This window comes from Schistocerca americana, chromosome 6 (assembly GCF_021461395.2).
Source record: "Schistocerca americana isolate TAMUIC-IGC-003095 chromosome 6, iqSchAmer2.1, whole genome shotgun sequence".
In the NCBI taxonomy this organism is placed as follows: Eukaryota; Metazoa; Arthropoda; class Insecta; order Orthoptera; family Acrididae; genus Schistocerca; species Schistocerca americana.
This window is the reverse complement of record NC_060124.1, coordinates 63,603,655-63,623,172: the sequence shown is the minus strand read 5'-3', so window position 1 is coordinate 63,623,172 and position 19,518 is coordinate 63,603,655.

Here is a 19,518-nt window from a genome sequence, read left to right as displayed (position 1 = left end):
CGGCAACAGCGAAGTACAGATGAGGCTGTCTTATGGTGTGGGGTGTTCTTCGTGGCTAGGCTGTGGTCCTCTTATAGTGCATAAGGAAACAATACACGCTGAAAGTTATGAACACACTGTAGACAATTGTGTAATGCGTACAGAAGAGGCACAGTTCTTAGGCGAGGATTGCTGGTTTCAGCATGTCAATTCATCCTATTATTAAGCAGCTTGTATAAGGCAATGGTTTGTGGACAATAACGTCCCAGAAATGGACTCAATAGAAAACCTTTGGAATGAGTTAGAACTCTGACTAAGCTTAAGATCCTACCGTCCTTCTCTGCTTTCAGTTCTTGGGGAATTATGAGCTGTCATTCATCGTCAGACATTCAGACACCTCACTGAAAGTGCCCCTAACAGGGCTCAAGCCATCAAAAAAGTGAAGGGTGGACACACTCCATATTAGTGTCCTCTGATAGGTATCCGGATCCTTTTAACCAGGTGATGTCTACCGTTCATGTAATCGACGCACTACTGCAGCGCCTCACTGCAACACTCAAATGGTGTTCCCGTCATGTGGAGGGCTGGAAGAGAGTAAAGTGTATGAAACAGCGATCAGACGACTGGTAGCAGTTGAGTAGCGGACCTTTTGACAACCTTACGACCGGCTCCGGCATCGGCCGATGGTGCCGAGAGAAGCAATTACGAGGAGCAGAACGCCTCCGGCGGGCCGCAATTAGAGATAGTTCATTATTAAGCCGCGCGCCGCACCTTCTCCCTCTCTGTCTGTCCCTCTTGTAGAGGACAACTGTCTTAGACAATGGGCTGCCTGCCGACGGCTCGCTATATACGGTTCCGGCCCCCGTCAGGAGTTTTTGCCGTGTTCCTTATTGGGCTGAAGAATGGCGATCCTACACCTTGTAATCCGGCCCTCCCCATCAGAGGCGAGCCAGCGAGCTAAACGAGGATCGCTTTAGCACTAAATGAGCCAACGCGATTCCCAGGTAGTCGCTTTACGGAAACCGATGGCCAATTTCTTATTTTCATTGACGTACAGTAAGCATCCCTCGCGTAGAGAAACCCCTCAGAGACTTGAGTCACCACGTCCGGATGGAATCCCATTTCGCTTTTTCAAAGAGCACTCTACAGCATTGGCTGCTTACCTAGCTTGCATTTATAGCGAATCTCTCGTCCAGCGCGAAATCCCAAGCGACTGGAAAAAGGCGCAGGTGACTCCTGTGTGTATGAAGGACAAAAGAACGAACCCTCAAAATTACAGACGAATATCCCTAACATCGGTTTGCTGCAGAAACACATTCTTAGTTCGAGTGTAATAAATTGTCTTGAGACTGAAAATATTACGACCACGAATAAGCATGGTTTTAGAAAGCATCGACAGAGTGAAACTCAGATTTCCCTTTTCTCACGTGATACACTGCGAACTATGGATGAAGGGCATCAGTCAGATTCCGTATTTCTATATTTCCGGGAGGCATCTGACACGGGGTCCCATTGCAGGCTACTAAAGAAGGTACGAACATACGGAACAGGTTTACAGATATGCGAGGGACTCGAAGATTTCTTAGGTTGTAGAATCCCACATGTTGCCCTCGACGGCGAGTGTTCATCAGAGACAAGGGTATCGCCAGGAGTGCTCCAGGAAAGTGTGACTGGACTGCTATTATTCTCTATATACCTATACATAAATGATTTGGCGGACAGGGTGGGCAACAAGCACAGTGAGAACTAGCCATTAGTGAGATGATTACAAATATGCGTTTAGATGGGAAGATTTAAGATCGAATGAGGAGGAAGGGATAAGTAACATTCCATCAGACTTTCTAAAATCATTGGGAGAAGTGGCAACAAAGTGACTTCCCACGTTAGTCAGTAGAATGTTTCGGAAAAACATCGTCCACACAATTCTTCAGTTTGCAAGAGCCGCATCCAAGTTGCTGACTAAAATAATATGCAGAAGCATGGAAAATAAAACTGAAGATGTGTTACATGACAATCAGTTTGTATTTAGGAAAGATAAAGGCGCCAGAGAGGCAGTTCTGACGTTGAGGTTGATAATGGGAGCAAGACTGAAGAAAAATCAAGACACGTTCATAGGATTTGTCAACCTCGAGAAAGCGTTAGACACTATAAAATGGTGCGAGATGTCGAGAAAAATAGGTGTAAGCTATAGGGAAAGACGAATAATATACAATATTTACATGGGCCAAGAGGGAGAAATAAGAGTGGAAGACCAGAACTAAGTGCTCAGATTAAAAAGGGTGTAAGACAGGGATGTAGTCTTCCACCCTTACTGTTCAGTCTGTAAACTGAAGAAGGACTGGTGGAAATAAAAGAAAGGTTCAAGAGTGGAATTAAAATTCAAGGTAGAAGGATATCAATGATAAGATTCGCTGATGATGTTGCTATCCTCAGCGAAAGTGAAGAGGAATTACAGAACCTCCTGAATGGAACGAACAGTCTAATGAATGCAGTGAACAGCCTGAGAGTAGATCGAAGAATGAGGAAAGTAATGAGAAGTAGCAGAAATGACAACAGCGAGAAACTGAACATCATAGTTGATCACGCAGTAGATGAAGTTAAGGAATTATAATACATAAGCAGCGAAATAATACATGACTGACGGAATAAGGAGGACATAAAAAGCAGACTGGCACTGGCAAAAAGGGGTTCTTGCCCAAGAGAAACCTACTAATATCAAACATAGGCCATAATTTGAGAAAGGAATTTCAGAGATTGTTCGTTTGGAGCACATCATTGTATGGAAGTGAAACACGGACCGTGGGAAAACTGGATCAGGAAAGGATCGAAACACTTGAGGTATGGTGCTACCAAATAATGTTGAAAATTAAGTGGACTGTTAAGATTTGCAACGAGGAAGTTCTCCGTGAATCGGCGAGGAGAGGAATATATGGAAAACAATGACAAGAAGAAGGGGCAGGATGGTAGGACATCAAAAGTACGATCTTAGATAAGTCGAAGCATATCTTGGACGGAGAGTCGTCGACAGATGTACAACTACGGTTGCCTCTAGAAGTGTGTTGGGACTCTTGATGTTCATGTTGTATATCAATACACTCATAATAATAGCCGGCCGAAGTGGCCGTGCGGTTAAAGGCGCTGCAGTCTGGAACCGCAAAACCGCTACGGTCGCAGGTTCGAATCCTGCCTCGGGCATGGATGTTTGTGATGTCCTTGGGTTAGTTAGGTTTAACTAGTTCTAAGTTCTAGGGGACTAATGACCTCAGCAGTTGAGTCCCATAGTGCTCAGAGCCATTTGAACCATAATAATAATAATGAAAGAAATGTCAAATTACAGCATAGATCGAAACTTCTCTGCTTTCACATGAACTATACAATCATAATAATAATTGTGTTAATAATAGAATACTGATCGATATGTAAATATACTATGTTTCATGGTTTCGAGACAGAGCTTGAAAATAAAAAATGTTTTTGAAAAATATAGTCAAATGTTTTGTGAAATGATTTGACTAGAGGTGATCGCCACTATCAATGTTCTGCCCAAAGACAGGTATTCACATGGTGACTCTCTATGCTCTCATGTCTGCTGCCATCCTCTTCAGTTCCGCATAATTTCCACTTCCCTTTATGTCCACTATCATCTTGTTTCTCCTCTTTCCTCTCAATCTCTTTCACTAACTAGACCTTCCAAAGTGTCTGTTAGCAGGCACTCCCGTCTCATCGAATTCCTCTTCCAGTTGTACTTCATTTCTCATAACCTGCAGCAGTCTTCTCCTGTTACCAATACTTTCCAACACTCTTTCATTACTTACTCTTTCCATTCAGCTTATTCTCTCCACTCTCCTCCACATACACATCTCAAATGCTTCTAGCCTTTCCTCATCCTCTCGTCTCAGTGGCCCATGGAGCTTCACACTCAGACAAAACACTTGGCAGGTCTTTTCCTCAGGGCTTTATCTAGTTTGCCACATAATAATCTCCTCTTTCTATTCAATGCCTCCTTCGCGGTAGCAGTGCGTGTTTTCACCTCTTGATGGCATCTCAAGCTTGCAGTAATCGTACTTCCAAAATATTTAAATGTTCTTACTTGGTTAATGACAACTTGTCGTATCTTAATATGAGCGATCCCCTTCTTTTTCCGTTCACCGACTCTTTGTTTTTGCTGTATTGATTGTCATCCCAAATTCCACACAAGTATCATTCATATCTTTTAGAACTTTATTTACGGTTCGTTCACTTTCTGCCACTAATACCACGTCATCAGCAACTCGTATATATTTTGTTCTCTTTCCTCCAGTGCACACAGCTCCTTTTCCGTCTAAGCCTTTCCCAATAATCTCTTCCAGCTATAAGTTGAACAAAGAAGGGGACAGGCAACAACCTTGTCTAGCGCCCTTTCCAATGCCGCTTCCTTCAGACATTTCACTTCCAATCATTGTTCTTATTTTCTGTTGTAAACATAGATTCTATACCAATCGTCTCTCCTTCCAGTCTAGTCCTTTCCTCTTCAAAGGATGAAAGATAAGAAACAAATTTCAAAGGCGCATCAAATGTTTCTCTAAACTGTTTTTGATGATCCTGAGCAACAGTAATACAATAATTTTTAAATGAACACACCGCAATTTGAATGTATTCTTGTTTATTTAATTACGACCCAGGTTTCGGCCTTATAAGCCAGTTTCAAGTTATTGAGTTTATGTCATAAACATATATTGTAGAGTATCAAACTCAAAGTTGGCCGTAAATTAAGAAAAATATTCACTCTCTACGAAATTCTAGAGGTAAAATCATCCTCTTTCTCCAAACTATTTTATTTTTTGCTTCCAGACAGTTCATTTCACAAACCGTGTGAACGTTTTGTATTCAAGTTTTTAAAAATGTTTTATTACAAATTTTTTTATAAAAGCATTACATTATTCCTCAAAGTTTTGTATTTGTATTTGTTTTTGCGCTGCTGAAACAGTAAAATTGAAAAATAATTCAATCATCTCATTACAACGAACGTCTTAGAGACACAGTGGAATCGTGGGAGACACTGATGGCAGCAGCTACTCGACGTTTCTGTCAAATGAAAATTACCACACAGTTTCCATTCCCATAATCTTGTGAGATGATTTTCCAAAGAGTAGTTTCATTTCTGCAGTCGTCTGCGGGCCCAGACTTTTTTGGAGGATGTGTATCTCAATCGTCATCTTCTTCGCATATACCGTGACTTCCACTGTTCTTCATCATCTTTCAGTGCATCATAAGTGTGTTTATACGTATATTCACACTTATGCACACAGCTTGCATAGAGCTTTTGGCGACTTGAGAATGTGCCTTTGTCAATGCGACAGGCTATGTGGGTTCTGCATGACGGAGCACCACCCCAATTGCACATTACAGTTCGCTGACACCTCAAAATCATTTACCCCAGTCAGTGTCGGATAGACTGTCAGAGACAGAGCACCTCGTGTTCCTGTTGCTTATAAGGCGAGTACACCATTCGTTTGTTATTCATTTTTACGAGCTTCAAACAGGAGTGACTGCAGTAATGGATATGAACTGTGATTGCTGTGTACAGATGCGAGCTGAGTTGACGACCCTTCGCTTACAGCTCCAGGCTGCGTTAGCTTCCGTCACACAGCTTGAGCCTGCTGCCAAGGGGCATCACTGTAGGGGGTCGGACGCGGGGATGCGAGGGACGTCGAGCACGTCCCATGTGTCCCCCGATCGGTCCACTGCTGTGGCCACCCCAGGTACTGCCTGCACCGAGTTTGACCCCTAGGCTCTCATTAGGTGGGGCATCATTCCAAAGTCTGGCAGGCAGCAAAAACTTACTGAGGGGCCTCCCCGGATTATTTCACGAACAGGTTTCGGGTGTTATCTGTAGTTGACGACGTCTCTGAGCCAGATGCAGTCGTCCACCCCATTCCAGAGGAAGCTTCTCGGACTGCAAGGTTGGGCATTCACAGAGGGTGGGTTTGCTGGTAGTTGGGAGCTCCAACGTTAGTCGCATAATGGGGCCCCTTAGGAACGTGGCTGCCTAGGAGGGGGAGGAAGCCATTGTGCACACGCATACTGGGGGGAGTCATTCCGGGCGTGGAAAGGGTGCTTCCGGATGCCATGAAGAGTACGGGGCGCAGCCAACAGCACGTAGTGGCTCATGTCAGTTCCAATGACATGTGTCACTTTGAATTGGAGGAGATCCTCTCTGGTTTCAGGCGGCTAGCGGAAATTGTAAACCCTACCAGTCTTGTTTGCGACATTAAAGCGGAGCTCACCATCTGCACCATCGTCAATAGGACCGACTGTGGTCCTTTCGTGTAGAGCCGAGTGGAGGGTCCGAATCAGAGGCTCAGGCGGTTCTGTGACCGTGTAAGGTGCAGATTCCTTGACTTGCGCCATCGGGTGGTGGGTTTCTGGGTTCCTCTTAAAAGGTTGGTTGGTTGTTTGCGGGAAGAGACCAAACAGCGACGCCATCGGTCTCATCGGATTAGCCAAAGATGGGGAAGAAAGTCAGACGTGTCCTTTCAAACAAACCATCCTGGCATTTGCCTGGAGAGATTTAGGGAAATCATGGAAAACCTAAATCAGGATGGCCGGACGCAGGATTGAACCGTCGTCCTCCTTAAAAGGTCAGGAGTCCACTACACACAGGAAGCGGTTACACGAGTAGCGGGGCTGTGTGGAAGGGACTGGGCGCTTTTTAGGTTACAGTGTCTCAGGGAACCACAGAAAGGGCGTCCGTCTAAAACGGGGCAGGTAGTTGTAAATTGTCGCAGATGTGTTGGGAAAGAACCAGAGCTCCAGGCCCTAATAGAAAGCACTGAAACTCAAAAAGTTATAGGTAGAAAAAGCTGGCTAAAACTGGAAATAAGTTAAGGCGAAATTTTTTCAAACGATCTTACTGTAGTGTTGGCAGATTAGCCAACACTGTGTGGAGAGAGGAGGCCGAAATGCACGTGTTTAAACTCACGCAGGCTGGCGTGAGGTCTGAAACAGGATACGTAATGAGTGCTATAAAGAAAAGTACGTAGCTGCTGGAATACTTAACTTTAATCCATAATTGGTGTACATCGCTCTTGACGGTACATGTTATACATTCAATATACTGTTAATGGCGCCTTGCTAGGTCGTAGCCATTGACGTAGCTGAAGGCTATGCTAACTATCTTCTCGGCAAATGAGAGAGTCTTCGTCAGTGTAGCATCGCTAGCTAAGTCGACTGTACAACTGGGGCGAGTGCTAGTAAGTCTCTCTAGACCTGCCGTGTGGTGGCGCTCATTCTGCAATTACTGACAGTGGCGACACGCGGGTCCGACGTATACTACCGGACCGCGGCCGATTTAAAGGCTACCACCTAGCAAGTGTGGTGTCTGGCGGTGACACCACACTTACAGTGCTCAGAAAGGATGGAATAAATACAGTTGCTGGTGGAGTGTTTATTGCTGTCAGAAACAGTTTACCTTGTAGTGAAATTGAAGTAAATAGTTCCTGCGAAATAGTTTCGGTAGAGGTTATACTTGACAATCGGACTAAACTATTAACTGGATCGTATTACCGACCCCGCAGACTCAGAAGATATAGTTTCCGAACGGTTCAAAAAAAACTTGAGTCTAATTCCAAAAAAATGGTTCAAATGGCTCTGAGCACTATGCAACTTAACTTCTGAGGTCATCAGTCGCCTAGAACTTAGAACTAATTAAACCTAACTAACCTAAGGACATCACACACATCCATGCCCGAGGCAGGATTCGAGCCTGCGACCGTAGCGGTCGCTCGGTTCCAGACTGTAGCGCCTAGAACTGCATGGCCACTCCGACCGGCGTCTAATTTCAAATTAGTACTCCACTAATACTGTTATAGTCGGTGGTGACTACAATCTACCATCGACATGCTGGAAAAATTATACGTTTAAAGTCGGAGGCAGGCATAAAATGTCATCCGAAATTGTACTGATGCTCTCTCCGAAAATTGTTTCGAACAGTTAGTTCATGAGCCCACTCGGAGCCTAAATGGTTGCGAAAGCATACTTGACCTCTTAGCAACAAACAATCCTGGGCAAATAGTGAGTATCGTGACGAATACAGGGATTAGCGAACACAAGACAATTGCTGCTAGGCTGAATGCCGTAATACCTACAACCATCAAAGAGAAACACAAAGTATATTCTTTTTAAAAAGCTGATATAAATTCTCTTAAGGCCGTTTTAAGAGACAGTCTTCACTCCTTCCGATCTGTCATGTAAACGTAGAAAAGTTGTGGAATAAATTCGAAGAGATAGTATCGACAGCAATCGAGTGATATACAGGGTGTTACAAAAAGGTACGGCCAAACTTTCAGGAAACATTCCTCACACACAAATAAAGAAAAGATGTTATGTGTCCTGAAACACTTAATTTCCATGTTAGAGCTCATTTTAGTTTCGTCAATATGTACTGTACTTCCTCGATTCACCGCCAGTTGGCCCAATTGAAGGAAGGTAATGTTGACTTCGGTGCTTGTGTTGACATGCGACTCATTGCTCTACAGTACTAGCATCCATCACATCAGTACGTAGCATCAACAGGTTAGTGTTCATTACGAACGTGGTTTTGCAGTCAGTGCAATGTTTACAAATGCGGAGTTGGTAGATGTCCATTTGACGTATGGATTAGCACGGGGCAACAGCACGTGGCAATAGCCGGTACGTTTGTATCGAGACAGATTTCCAGAACGAAGGTGTCCCGACAGGAAGACGTTCGAAGCAATTGATCGGCGTCTTAGGGAGCTAGAACGACGAGGACACCTGCAATGGACGAGGCAATTCTTCGTGCAGTTGACGATAACCCTAATGTCAGCGTCAGAGAAGTTGCTACTGGTAACGTTGACCACGTCACTGTATGGAGAGTGCTACGGGAGAAGCAGTAGTTTCCGTACCATGTACAGCGTGTGCAGGCACTATCAGCAGCTGATTGGCCTCCACGGGTACACTTCTGCGAATGGTTCATCCAACAATGTGTCAATCCTCATTTCAGTACAAATGTTCTCTTTACGGATGAGGCTTCATTCCAACGTGATCAAATTGTAAATTTTCACAATCAACATGTGTGGGCTGACGAGAATCCGCACGCAATTGTGCAATCACGTCATCAACACAGATTTTCTGTGAACGTTTGGGCAGGCATTGTTGGTGATGTCTTGATTGGGCCCCATGTTCTTCCACCTACGTTCAATGGAGCACGTTATCATGATTTCATACGGGATACTCTACGTGTGCTGCTAGAACATGCGCCTTTACAAGTACGACACAACATGTGGTTCATGAACGATGGAGCTCCTGCACATTTCAGTCGAAGTGTTCGTACGCTTCTCAACAACAGATTCGGTGACCGATGGATTGGTAGAGGTGGACCAATTCCATGGCCTCCACGCTCTCCTGGCCTCAACCCTCTTGACTTTCATTTATGGGGGCATTTGAAAGATCTTGTCTACGCAACCCCGGTACCAAATGTAGAGACTCTTCGTGCTCGTATTGTGGACGTCTGTGATACAATACGCCATTCTCCAGGGCTGCATCAGCGCATCAGGGATTCCATGCGACGGAGGGTGGATGCATGTATCCTCGTTAATGGAGGACATTTTGAACATTTCCTGTAATAAAGTGTTTGAAGTCACGCTGGTACATTCTGTTGCTGTGTGTTTCCATTCCATGATTAACGTGATTTGAAGAGAAGTAATAAAATGAGCTCTAACATGGAAAGTAACCGTTTCCGGACACATGTCCACATAACATATTTTCTTTCTTTGTGTGTGAGGAATGTTTCCTGAAAGTTTGGCCGTACCTTTTTGTAACACCCTGTATACCACATAAATTAATAATTGATGGTACTGATCCCCCAAGGTACAGAAAACGTGTCAGATCGGTGTTGCAGAAGCAGCGGAAAATGCATCCCACATTTAAAACAACGCAGAATCCCCAAGACTGGCAAAGTTATACAGAAATTCAAAATATAGCGCGTATTTCAATGCGAGATGCTAATTTCCATAACGAAACACTGTCTCAAAATCTGGCACAAAACACAAAGAGATTCCGGTCGTACATAAAGCACACCAGAGGCAAGAGGCAGTCAATACCTTCACTGCCCGATAACAACGGTGAAGTCACTGATGACAGTGCCACTAAAGTAGAGTTTTTAAACACGGTTTTTCGAAACTCCTTCCCAAACGAAGTAAATATTCCCGAATTCCAATCAAGAACAACTGCCAAGATGAGAAACGTAGAGGTAGACATCCTCAGAGTAACGAAACAGCTTAAATAATTAACAAACGCAAGGCTTCCGGTCAAGATTGTATATCAGTAACGTTCCTTTCAGAGCATGCTGATACAATAGCTCCATTTTTAGCAATTATATACAACCGCTCGCTCACAGGAAGGTTCGTACCTTAAGACTGGAAAATTGCTCAAGTCACACCAATACCCAAAAAGGGGAGTAGGAGTAATCCGTTGAATTACAGTCCCATATCACTAACATCGATTTGCAGTAGGGTTTTCGAACATATACTGCATTCCAACATTATGAAATACCTCGAAGGAAACGATTTATTGACATATAGTCAGCACGGTTTCAGAAAATATAGTTCTTGCGAAACACAACTAGCTTTTTATACTCATGAAGTAATGAGTGCTATCGACAGGGGATGTCAAATTGATTCCATATATTTAGATTTCCAGAAGGCTTTCGACACCGTTTCTCACAAGCGGCTTCATACCAAACTGCGTGCCTATGGGATATCGCCTCAGTTGTGAGACTGGATTCCTGATTTCCTGTTAGAAAGGTCACAGTCCGTAGTAATTGAAGCAAAGTCATCGAGTAAAACAGAAGTAATATCCGGCGTTCCCCAACGAAGTGTTATAGGCCCTCTATTGTTTCTATTCTATATTAACGGTATATGAGACAATCTTAATAGCCGTCTTAGATTGTTTGCAGACAATTCTGTCATTTGCAGTCCTGTAAAGTCATCAGACGACCAAAACTAATTGCAGAATGATTTAGATAAGATATCTGTGTAGTGAGAAATGTGGCAATTGACCCTGAATAAAGAAAAGAGTGAAGTTATTCACATGAGTACTAAAAGAAACCAGCTAAATTTTAATTACGCAATGAGTCACACAAATCTGAAGGTTGTAAATTTGACTAAATACTTAAGGATTACAGTCACAAATGACCTAAACTGGAACGATCACATAGATAATATTGTGAGTAGAGTAAACCAAAGACTGCGATTCATTGGCAGAACACTTAGAAGGTGCAACAGGTCTACTTACACCACACTTGTCCGTCCGATTCTGGAGTATTGGTGTGCGATGTGGGATCCGCTTCAGCCGGGACTGACGGATGACATCGATAAAGTACAAAGAAGGGCAGCTCGTTTTGTATTATCACGAAATAGGAGAGATAGTGCCACAGACATGACACGTGTATTGGAGTGGCAATCATTAAAACAAAGGCGTTTTTCGTTGCGATGGGATCTTCTCATGAAATTTCAGTCACCAGTTTTCTCCTCCTATTGCGAAAATATTTTGTTGGCACCCATCTACATAGGGAGAAATGATCATCACGATAAAATAAGAGAAATCAGGGCTCGCAGAGAAAAATTTAAGTGCTCGTTTTTCCCGCGCGCCATTCGAGAGCGGAACGGTAGAGAGACAGCTTGAAGGCGGTTCATTGAACCCTCTGCCAGGAACTTTACTGTGAATAGCAGAGTAATCACGTAAATGTAGATGTAGCTTGGATAGAACGCGGAAGCTCTGTAACATGGCCTGCTGCATCACCAGACTTAAAGCCCATGGGTTGTTATCTCTGGGCCGGCTGGTGTGGCCGTGAGGTTCTAGGCGCTTCAGTCTGAAACCGCGTGACCGCTACGGTCGCAGGTTCGAATCCTGCCTCGGGCATGGATGTGTGTGATGTCCTTAGGTTAGTTAGGTTTAAGTAGTTCTAAGTTCTAGGGGACTGATGACCACAGATGTTAAGTCCCATAGTGCTCAGAGCCTTTTGAACCAGTTTTGTTATCTCTGGGGCAACTGAAAAGATTTTTGTATGCTGAACCAGTTCCTGATGTAAAAACCCTTCAAAGCATGTTCACGACCCCTGTGATGCTATTCGGAGAGAGGTCGGAACGTGCGAAAGAGTACGGTAATCCAGGACGCGACGTGTGAACGCGTGCTTCGCATCCCTTGGGGCCACTTGGATCATCTGTTGTGATGTGGATGCAATGCAGCTCTTTCCTGTGTTCCGGGACGGTTTGTTGTCGTTACATGCACACTGCGCGTTTCCGGCCACATATTCACATGACCTTTTTCCTCCATTTCCAGTTATGAATGCGTCCCTCCAATTTGTCAAATTTATTAATTTTCACCCTGTATACGAGCTCTATATTCTTACTGTAAATATGAACACTCCGTCCTCCAGCGCGCTGCATCATGTTTTCCCTGCCATTCAATCGCACCTTGATAGCCGTCGCAAAACCAATAATTTTCAGGTTCGCTTTCAAATGGTTCAAATGGCTTTAAGAATTATGGGACTTAACATCTGAGGTCATCAGTCCCCTAGACTTAGAACTACACTACTGGCCATTAAAATTGCTACACCAATAAGAAATGCAGATCAAAAACGGGTATATTAGTCAAATATATTATACTAGAACTGATATGTGATTACATTTTCACGCAATTTGGGTGCATAGATCCTCAGAAATCAGTATGCAGAACAACCATCTGTGACCGTAATAACGGCCTTGATACGCCTGGGCATTGAGTCAAACAGAGCTTGGATGGCATGTACAGGTGCAGCTGCCCATGCAGCTTCAACACGATATCACAGTTCATCAAGATTAGTGACTGGCGTATTGTGACGAGCCAGTTGCTCGGCCGCCATTGACCAGACGTTTTCAATTGGTGAGAGATCTGGAGAATGTGCTGGCCAGTCGAACATTTTCTGTATCCAGAAAGGCCTGTACAGGACATGCAATATGCGGTCGTGCATTATCCTGCTGAAATCTAGCGTTTCGCAGGGATCGAATGAAGGGTAGAGCCACGGGTCGTAACACATCTGAAATGTAACGTCCACTGTTGAAAGTGCCGTCAATGCGAACAAGAGGTGACAGAGACGTGTAACCAATGGCACCCCGCACCATCACGCCGGGTGATATGCCAGTATGACGATGACGAATACACGCTTCCAATGTGCGTTCACCGCGATGTCGCCAAACACGGATTCGACCATCATAATGCTGTAATCATCCGAAATAATGACGTGTTGCCATTCGTGCACCCAGGTTCGTCGTTGAGTACAGCATCGCAGGCGCTCCTGTATGTGATGCAGCGTCAAGGGTAACCGCAGCCATGGTCCCCGAGCTGAGAGTCCATGCTGCTGCAAACGTCGTCCAACTGTTCGTGCAGATGGTTGTTGTCTTGCAAACGTCCCCATCTGTTGACTCAGGGATCGACACGTGGCTGCACGTTCCGTTACATCCATGTGGATAAGATGCCTGTCATTTCGACTGCTAGTGATACGAGGCCGTTGGGATCCAGCACGGCGTTCCGTATTACCCTCCTGAACCCACAGATTCCATATTCTGCTAACAGTCATTGGGTCTCTACCAACACGAGCAGCAATGTTGCGATACGATAAACCGCAATCGCGTTAGGCTACAATCCGACCTTTATCAAAGTCGGAAACATGGTGGTACGCATTTCTCCCCCTTAGACGAGGCATCACAACAGTGTTTCACCAGGCAACGCCGGTCAACTGCTGTTTGTACATGAGAAATCGATTGGAAACTTTCCTCATGTCAGCACGTTGTAGGTGTCGCCACCGGCGCCAACCTTGTGTGAATGCTCTGAAAAGCTATTCATTTGCATATCGCAGCATCTTCTTCCTGTCGCATAAATTTCGCGCCTGTAGCACGTCATCTTTGTGGTGTAGCAATTTTAACGGCCAGTAGCGTACTTAAACCTAACTAACCGAAGTACATCACACACATCTATGCAGGATTCGTACCTGCGACCGTAGCAGCAGCGCGGTTCCGAACTGAAGCGCCTAGAACCGTTCGACCAGCGGCCGGCAGAGTAGTTTTCAATTTTAACTAATCTGCTTGCATTGTTACTCCCTTTCCTGCGTTTCTACATTTTTTTCAACTTTTTATTCTGTTTTTTATTATTTTAGTTTCTGTACTGTCTTCACCGTAATCCGGAAGACCACTTCTGCTAGTAACTTGTTAAGTTTTAATTGAAGTCAATAAATTCGATTTATTTCCGCGGAAATTTCAGTGCAGTGTTTTTGAGTGGTACTCGTATTTCCTCTATTTGCTATAAACAAACAGTATTCCTGAGTTGGTTGTTATGGAGACTATCGATAGAGGTTGCTAGGACCCATGTGGAGGCGGTGTATGAATTGTTAATGGTGAACATTTCCCACTCGAGTGGTCAGATCTCGGAATCTTCATGGTACTAGCTAGACAACTGCAGGGCTTTAATGACTGACTTTGGAGTTGTAAGAATTTTAACCCCTATCTCGCGTCTCAGAGCGAGGTAAGCGTCCCATATTTAGACTGTTTTTATGAGTGTAGCAGTGCAGAAAGTTAATCCAAGTCCGCTAGTAAGCAGTTGGGTGTATACCCGCATACTTCGCCCCGCGCGCTCCACATGACTAAAGCAGTCCTCACACGGTCCGAGAAAGCTTCCGGGAACTAGGAGATGGTCGAGTTTTGTGACGTGACAGCGTGGAATTACATTGTTCACAGCATTCCGTGGGGTGGAAGACTGAATAAGACAATTCAGTTTTTGCTCCGTGGAGAGAGGCGTGGCCAATCAGATGCAAGAACTCTTTCTACCTCAGAACCAGAAACTGGAAGACGCCGTTTAGCTCACATTTAATGGGTTTCAATTGTAACACACCTTCTATGACTATATGCTGTTTGAAAGTAACACCTCGGTGATGATCGGGCGAAAACACATTATTGGTACGATTGTCGTAATAAATTCGCGGAAAGTGTCGTATTGGCGGTTAAATAGTTTTCGTAATTGCCTGTTTTCGTACAATAACTTCCTTGTTATGAAAGTACCCGTTTCAAGAAAACAGCGCATTGAAAATTGATCAAAAATGCATTGTTCTTGATACAGTTGTTACAATTAACTGTCAGGTAAAGTCTTATCGGCGGCTAAGACCTTCACGAGATTGTAACAAAAATGACATGACCATACGTTTCGCAAAGATGCCATAGAGTAGGGTATAGAAACGTGGAGTCACGAAGTCAATAGCAGTTTGTTTGCGTATTGCCTTATCCAAACATATTTGATTCATCTTCGCGTTTTCTAAAAGAGGTTGGGACTTTTACATTGTTTTTATTGAGGTATGGTCTGTAATATTCGATGTTTCGTACGTGCACTTTCTCTCAGGAATGAGTTTGTTCGATTTTACGAACATGCCAGGGAATAGGGACCAACGAATTGCAAGATAGCGTTCTACATCACTACAACATTCGATAGCAATTCACTATTTATTTATTCACACAAAAAGTTTTCAGATTTTTGTAATTCGTGATTCCATTATAAATGTCGTGTATGATAGTGTGCACAAAGACACACAGAGACTCAGGCATGTATGAACACCCACCCACCCACCCATACATACACACACACACTTATATGAAGTACAGAAAATTTAGCAGTACTATAATGATTTTGTTCTATCTATATCAGATCTTTCACTACTTGCAGTATGATATTTTTCACTTCCCCGTTTAAAGTTTTTCTTATTACACTTGTTCCAAAAATTCTGCTACTCAACAGAAGCTATGACCTAGTAAGAACGACCTTAGGGTTTTACTGAAAAGTGAGAACGATTAAATAATTTTTATCTTATGTGGAAAACTACTGTAAATTTTTGTAGGACTATTTATAACGGAAGTTTTAAATGCTGATATCCTTACCGAGTGGACATAGAACTTTCCTTTCTGCCGTATATCATGTTCATAGGTATTCATGTTTTTATTTAAGTGTTCTACAGACATAAAAACACGGGTAGTATACTCACAAAGAAGGAAATGAGCGTAACCTGGCACCTTTACGCAGGTCCGTTTCCTTAAATAACCGGTGCTATTTGCGAGGCAGGTAAATCCGACAATTATCTGCACTGGGAGAGCAACGGTCGCAAATCATGATGAAGAGCACGTTCCGTCTGATGCAGTAGCTAGTCTCTTAGCGTGCACAAACTACGACGTAAATCGCGTCTGACGTGCATAACGATAAGAAACACGTTTCATGTGAGGGCGGCTTAAGAGTGGATGGGTAGTGAAATTCAGGCCGCGCCTACTCGTCTTTACCGATTTCATGCAAATTTATGATTCGTTCCGGACTTGGTCAGAAATTAATGTGACAGATACGGGACCTCGAGTTGACCAAGCGCTTAGAAAAAAAAAAAAAAAGTAGCAGTTTTGGTGCGAGCTGGACGGGGTCTGAGTCACTTACGTTAGTGCAGCGCCAAGCTTACCGACCAGTAATCCATAGGTCGTCGGATCGAGTCCCTCTGCCAGAATTTTTCTTAAATTTTCAATCTTTACGTTGCTCACACTGCCAATAAACCGAAATAATGCTCAGTATATTTTATTTATTAATATTTTCAAAAAAGGCATGAAAAGGAAAGGCAAAGCTTATTTTGGGATTTAAAAAAAATTTCGACCCAGGGACATATACGGAAACAGCGCACATAAAATGAGATACTTCGGTTGTTATACAATCGATGAAGCAGTAACTTTCTTGGCATCTTGGAAACGTTATAAACACCGCATTTTTATAATTACGTGTTTGTCTTACAGCTTCTATACAAAAACAAACATTTATTGTATTCATAAAAGGTTCTCTCTCATCGCACAGTTGGACAGAAAACCAGGCGTAACGCATGATTTGGCCAAATATTGACGATAAAAGCTTGTGATGTGCACTGGAATGTATTTTTGACGCAGTTTGACGAGTAAAGAGCAGTTTGTGATTTTCTTATCAAATTCTTTTGACGACGATAACAACAGGGTTGCACTACTGGTGTGCATTTAGGAGGAACCACTTTAATGCTGCACCATGGCATTCCTTCTTCTTCTCGAAAAATGTCGTCGTACAGTTGTAGGTCTGTTTGGCTCTCCCACGGGTTAATCGACAAAAGCAATTTGTTTTCCTGTACGTGGGGTTTCATCAAATCAGATACCTATCATTTATTGACCTTTATTTCGGTTTAAGTAACGTAGAAACTGAAAATAAAAGTCCTACGGAAGGACTTGATCCCATGACCCTTCGATTACCCATAAGTATTCTTTCCGATGCCTGGAAACTATTCCAGCACAAATGACTCATGACACACGCGCCGAAAATGCAATTTATTTTTTCTATATGCTTGGCCGTCTGGAGCCCCTACTTCTGTCACTTTCGTGTCTGGCCAAACCTCTGATACGTTACATATTTGGAGGAAATCGGTGATGAAGAGTAGGTGCAGTGCCCCTAGAGATGGCAATTATCTCTGAAACAACCGTTTTTCGGTTATACCGTCTTTTTTCACTCACCAGTTTAAGCTGACCGTCAAAACCGCTCAGAATAAGCGGTTTCTGAAATAAACAATATTATATTTTTATTCTTATTATTTCATTTAATAAACGTACCAATCGAAGAAATATTGAAAAATTTTGACTATCCCAGTTCCAAGATATGCGGTATCAAAATACCGAATTAAATAGGCAAATAAAAGAAAGCTTGTTCCGTCGACAGCCCGTTCCTTTTCTCGAAAAGCAATAGGTGGTTAAATCCTACTAAAGAATCACCAGCATTCTCCTACTGATTCTAATTTTTTGTAATTCTGTTCAAAAATTATGATGTAATCGGGCATCATATCCTTATTTCGATATTACGAATAGTCATTGCTAAAGAGTGAAATATCAGTTTAAGAACTCTGTTTTTCGTGTTAATTTGTCCGTTTTCACCGGCTACAAGCAGATAAAGGGATTTTATGTAGGCGCTGGCGTTCCCCAAGGTTTTGTTACAGGCCCTTTGCTGTTCCTCATCTATATAAACGATTCAGGAGACAATCTGAACAGCCAGCTGACTAGTAAAGTCATCAGAAAACCAAAACGAATTGCAAAACGATTTAGAAAAGATATCTGTATGCTGCGAAAATTGGCAGTTGAGCCTGAATGACGAAAAGTGTGAGGTCATCCACATGAGTGCTAAAAGGAATCCGTTAAACTTCGGTCACAGACAAATCAGCCAAATCTAAGGGCCGTAAATTCAGCTAAACATCTAGGAATTACAATTACGAATAACATAAATTGGAAGGAACTCGTAGAAAATGTTGTGGAGAAGACTAGCCAAAAACTGTGTTAGAAGATAAAACAGATCTACTAAAGAGACTGCCTACATTACACTTGTCCTCCCTCTTTTAGAATACTGCCGCGCGATGTGGGATCCTTACCAGACAGGATTGACGGAGTACATCGAGAAAGTGAGACCTGAGTTTCTCCTGGCGTATACAACTTTCAAATAACTTCCGGGAATTCAGCCAGGTAACACTTTCAGCGACCGCCGATATTTCGGCGGGAGAACACCCCGCCATTTTCAAGGCAAACATGCAAATTTGCATGTACGCCGCCTGTCCGTTGCAGTTTGCCTTGAAAATCGCGGGGTGTTCTCCCGCCGAAATATCGGCGGTCGCTGAAAGTGTTACCTGGCTGAATTCCCTGAAGTTATTTGAAAATACATCGAGAAAGTTCAAAGGAGGGTAGCACATTTTGTATAATCGCGAAATTGGGGACAAAGTGTCACTGAAATGATACAGGATTTGAGGTGGACATCACCAAAACAAAGGTGTTTTTCGTTGCAGCGGAATCTTCTGGCGAAATTTCAATCACCAACTTTCTCCTCCGAATGCTAAAATATTTTGTTCACGCCGCCCTTCATAGGGAGAAATGATCACCGTGATAAAATAAGGGAAATCAGAGCTCGCACCTAAAGATATAGGTGTTCGTTTCTTCCTCGCGCTGTACGAGATTGGTATAAAACAGAGTTATTGTGACGGTGGTTCGATGTACCCTCAGCCAGGCATTTAAATGTGATCTGCAGAGTATCCATGTAGATGTAGGTATAGATCAGCTACTTTCTATTTTTAATGTGTACTATGTATGAACTGTTGTTATGTTTTTAATTTATTATTGTTACCGTAATTTCATTTCTCTTTTATTGTTTCATTGAAATGACGGAGAAATATGTAATCTTTTGAAGCAAATAAAGCATCGTACTTCGTTGCTACATCACTTCGTAAAGATATTTCCAGACTAGTGTTTGTGTCATTCTGCAACACAACAGATGTTCGGCGACGACAACAAAACTATGGTACAGACCAGGTGGGGGCAAGTCTTGTACACTTTACGTATACCCGTACCTTAAGCCACAACACACGGCAACAGGGACATTATTGTCTCAGGAATAATTTGCCAGTTCTTACGCGATGTGTCTGTTGCTCGTTTCTGTCGACCC